Raw genomic sequence first — 5801 nt, forward strand, 5'->3', positions numbered from 1 at the left:
GGCTATGGGGATGATTGCAGAGATCTGCATCCAAAAATATGTAAAAACAAAACCTAAAAGAAGGAAAAGGATGTAAGTTCGACAAAAAATGCAAATATATGCACCCTGTAGCCATGAATCATAATCAAATAAATAACCAACCAAGTATAAAATCCAAAGTAAGAAAGAAACAAATAAAGAGAGAAAATCAAGAATATCAGGTAAAAGAGAAAAGCAAACCACCAATGAGATATGCAGAGGTGTCAGCAAAAAATTTCAAAGCATCAGCTCCGAAATTCTACTCAATAGATAATAACTGTATTTATTATGCAAGAGGATATTGCAGAAACGGAGAAAATTGCAGATTCAGACACAAAATGAATAATTATGATGAAGGAAGATCAAATATTATGAAAAGTTGGATTTTTTAATGTCAGAATTTCTGGAAATGAAAAAAAGAACAACATACCAGAACAGGAAAGAGACATGGGAAAATCCTTATTACTACCAATATTAAAAATGAAGGAGAAAACACGCAAACCATCATAGTGATGAATGCGCAGGGTTTAGTTACGAGTAACTCAAAAAGAAAAATAGAGTACTTAGAAGAACTAACCCAAGCCCAAATGAAAAGAAAATAGATATAATGAATAGTAAGTGAAACCTGGTATTTCCCAAGAGACTGGGAATGATGATCAAATAAAAGGGTTCCAAACTTATAGATCAGATAGAAAAAATAGGAATCAAGGGGGAACCGCAAATATATGGGGAAAGCCACAAAAAAAAAGAAAAAACAAGAAAATATATGAGAAATATAGTAACTCAGAATGTGAACTAATAGCGGTAGAATTTGAATCTGAAAAATTGATGAACATAGTAATATATAGACCTCCTACTACTAAAGAGTTTGACTTAATAATTGAAAAATTGGATGATATAGTGTAGAAATCACAAGGACTGGACTATTCTCCTATCTGGTGACTTCAACTTTCCTTTCGTAGAATGGAAAGAACGAATAGGAGACTGTGGTTGTACTTATACATATAAAAAAGAGAGTAATAGTAGTGCAGAAGATAAGAGGCAATTCGAAAAGCTATAGATATGCTACTAGAATACAACATTCAACAAATAAATCACCTGCCAACAAAGGAACGGAATACTTTAGACCTAGTATTTGTGAACGAGATGAATTATGTTAAAGAAATAATAGTTTATAATGCGAGTATTTCAGATCATAATGTCATAGAATTAACAGTTCATTCCAAAGCAAGTGAAAATAGAGATAAGCAAGAAATGAAAAAGTGGGAAGGATATGGAAATACAACTTCTACAGTAAAAAATATAAAATGGTCAGAAATAATGAAGAATTAAACAAAGATTGGGATAACATTTTCGTGGAGTGATGGGACATAAGGGTAAATACGGAGATATTATACAAAATATTGGAGAAAATAGTGGATAAATATATACCGAAGAAGAAAAGTAAACATCATTCATGCATACCAAGAGACAGAAGGATCTTGTTCCAGAAAATCAGAAAGTGGAAAAAAGGTCTTGCAAAAGAAAAAAATGCATGGAAAGTTATAGAACTAAAAAGTAAGATAGAAAATGCAGAACAAAAGAATTATACAATCAAAAGAAAATGAAAAACGGGACTTGGAAGAAAAAACCCTATTAAATATCAAGCAAAACCCCAAAACTATTATACTCATATGCGAAGAAGATGAATAAAAGAAGAATAGGAAACTAGGCCCTCTGAGAATTGAAGGGAGATTAACGAATGAAAAAAAGGAAATTTGCAACATACTGGCAGAACTATAGAGAGAATTCACCCCTAGAATAGATAATGAAGATAATGATATAGAAGTAAGGGACGAAAATTAGTGAATATTTAGCTGACATAGAAATTAATGAAGCTGATATTGTGCAGGCAATTAATGAAATTAAAAATGGAGCTGCTGCAGGGCCGGATGGAGTCCCTGCTATTTTGTTAAAGAAAGTAGTTCATTCTATCGCAAAGCCACTTGCAATATTATTAAGACAAAGTGTAGATACAGGCAAGATTTATGATGAGCACAAATTAGCATATATCACCCCTACTTTCAAAAGTGGATCAAGACTAGAGGCAAGTAATTATAGGCCCTGTGAGTCTAACATCACATATTATGAAAGTGTATGAAAGGGTAATGAAGAAAAATATTATGAAACATTTAGATAAAAAATAATTTGTTTAATATAGGACAACATGGTTTCGTACCCGGAAAAAAGTACACAAACCCAACTGTTAGTCCACCGTGAGAACATATTCAAAAATATGAAAAGCGGAAATGAAACAGATGTGGTTTATCTAGACTTTGCAAAAGCTTTTGACAAAGTAGACCATAATATATTAGCAAAGAAAATTAGAAAACACAATATCGTAGATAAAGTAGGAAGATGGTTAAAAGAATTTTTACACAACAGAAAACAGATAGTTATTGCAAACGATGAGAAATCGGATGAAACCAAGGTAATATCCGGTGTGCCACAAAGGTACGGTGCTAGCTGCAATATTGTTTGTTATTATGATTGAAGACATAGACAGTAATGTTAAGGATTCGGTAGTTAGTAGTTTCGCTGATGACACAAGAATAAGAGAAATTACATGTGATGAAGATAGGAACGCTCTACAAAGAGACCTTAACAAAGTATATGATTGGGCAGAGGTAAATAGGATGGTATTTAACTCTGATAAATTTGAATCAATAAATTTATGGAGACACAGAAGGAAAGCTATATGCATATAGGGGACCTAATAATGAGACAATCACAAATAAGGAAGCAGTTAAAGACCTTGGTGTGATGATGATAGAACATGTTTATGCAATGATCAAATAGCCATTCTGTTGGCAAAATGTAAAGCAAAAATGGGAATGTTGTTACGGCACTTCAAAACAAGAAAAGCTGAACACATGATTATGCTTTATAAAAACATATGTTCGTAGTCCACTTGAATATTGCAATATGATATGTACCCACACTATCAAAAGGATTATTGCACAAATAGAGAGTGTACAAAGGTCCTTTACAGCTAGAATAGAAGAAGTTAAGGACCTAGACTACTGGGAAAGACTACAATCCTTAAAATTATATAGTCTAGAAAGGAGAAGAGAACGCTACATGATAATTCAGGCATGGAAACAGATAGAAGGAATAACAGAAAATATCATGGAACTAAAAATATCAGAAAGAGCAAGCAGAGGTAGATTAATAGTGCCCAAAACTATACCAGGAAAAATAAGGAAAGCAACCAGAACATTAATCCACTCGCCACCAGCATCGATAATGCAGCGTCTATTCAATGCGTTGCCAGCTCATCTGAGGAATATATCAGGAGTGAGCGTAGATGTGTTTAAGAATAAGCTCGACAAATATCTAAACGCATCCCAGACCATCCAAGATTGGAAGATGCAAAATATACCGGAAGATGTACTAGCAACTCTCTGGTAGACACTGAGGGACCTGGGGCAACCCGAACGAACTGTAAGGTCTGTAAGGTAAGGTAAGGTCTCTCTCTCTCTCTCTCTCTCTCTCTCTCTCTCTCGATGGTGGGGAGAGGGAGAAAAATAAATAAATGCTTTCAGTTCGGCTTCACTTTGTTAATAGTTGCCCAGTCTGCTTTTTTTTTCGATATACAAGAGTGCAAATGGCTATTTTTATGTTTGCAAGATTTTCCTTCTGTGGTACCTCATGGCTCCAAAGACAGGTCTTGAGGTGTTAAAGTACAAATAACAAGGATTTAATGTGGACGTGCCAGATTATTAAAAAAAAAGAAAACAAAAATCGAGACTAAATATTTCCCAATACTGGCGTTCAAAATATTCAGGGTTATTTTGGGAAATTGGATACTGAATATGGCATGAATAAATTATGTGGGAGGAAAGGTTGTAGAGTATTTTTGAGAATTAAATAATTTATTTATTAATAAAAATTTAAATTAATATATATATATATATACTTATATAATATAATAATTATATATAATATATAATATACACACACATATATATATATATATATATAAATATATAGGTGACGTATATTATATATATATATATATATATATATATATGTATATATATATATAATATATATATACGTGTATATAATATATATCTTTATAGATTATTATATATATATATATATTATATATTAAGATATATATATATATATATAAAACTCTTACACACTTTATTCTGCAATAAATGCTTTCACCCTTCAATTACTTTGACTTCAGACAGCAATTGATGAAAGCTTACGCAATGAATTGCAATCAGTTGCAAAGGCTTTTTGCACCATTCTAAAAGCTTGTGAAAGAGGGAATTAAGGGAATGCAAAGAGGATGAGAGAGAGAGAGAGAGAGAGAGAGAGAGAGAGAGAGAGCATCATTCCATAATAGCATTCAGAACGTTATACCACAAGGCTCGGGAACTTGAGATGAGTTTCCCTTGAGTTTTGAAAGCAAAGTTATTTCTCTTTCAGATTCTTCTCTTATTCATATATGCGGGAGTTTTGTTTTAAAGAATGCCAAGTAGTTGTCAGGAAGGAGAGAGCGAGAATGTTCGAGATTGTTTTTTTAGTTTTTTCTTTGTTTTCTTAATAGTTTTTTTAGACTCTTTTTAGTTTTTTCTTAGTTTTTTAAAAGTATTTTTTTTAAATGCTACAAGCTCAGGAACCACCATAATTGCACCTACTTTTAAGCCTTTTACTTTACCTCCATTAACCCTTCCTTTCTCCACTCTTGGTGTCCAGCCTCTCTAACCCTTATATCCTTGTGGTTCATCTCCTCTATTTTCTGGATCTCTTTATCTTCCTGTCCAACCTCTCTAACAGTCGACTGACAACCAGGTACATGATTTCCTTGCATATCAACGCCCCCCCACCCCCGAAGCCCCACCCCTACTATCACCTCATATCGGGCGGAGTTCGAATCTGGGGTCCCCCTCAGGTGAGAGAATCTGGGTCCCACCTGGGGGACCCTCCTCCACTTCGACCACAAACTTCTCCAGCCAGAAGTTTCCTCTTCGATTCCAGAGGGGAAAGTTGAAGAGGCAATCACGCGACAATGAAGTTTTCATGAGATTTCTTCCATCGTAAAACTTCTCTCCCTCTCTCTCTCTCTCTCTCTCTCTCTCCTAAACTTCAATACGGGAAGTTGTTTGGGGCTAAGGAGGACTTGTCATGAAGTCGCCTGATTTAAATATCAGGGCAGATGCTGGGGTACAAATCGCTAAAATATTTTCCCACTAAATTGATTTCTACTTATCATAATTATTAATCAAAATACGTGAAAAAGGCGAAGAAGTGGTATTACTGTGAATATTATAAATGACTTATGCAGCGTTCATGCCTTTGATGCGTTATTATCATAATTATATTATTTAGACATGCGAATGCAATTAACGAGGTACAAATCGCGATGACCTTTTCATCGCTAAAATATCTTTCTTCCAAATTTCTTTACATTTAAATATTACAATTATTGTCAAATGTTGTTATGATTATTATTAGCATTTACTTATGTAGCAGCAAGACCGTCTTACTGTGTAATTATCGTAAGTAATACCATTGGATACATGAAAAAGGTTTACTTGTACTTATTATTATTATTATTATTATTATTATTATTATTATTATTATTATTATTATTATTAACTTATGAAGCCCCGCATAAATTACAATTATATTTTTCTTTCCAAGAACAATAATGCTAGTAATCTTCAACGTCTCTCTCTCTCTCTCTCTAATCACTGGCCCATACATACACACACACACATACATAC

This window comes from Macrobrachium nipponense, chromosome 45, assembly GCF_015104395.2.
Source record: "Macrobrachium nipponense isolate FS-2020 chromosome 45, ASM1510439v2, whole genome shotgun sequence".
Lineage (NCBI taxonomy): Eukaryota > Metazoa > Arthropoda > Malacostraca > Decapoda > Palaemonidae > Macrobrachium > Macrobrachium nipponense.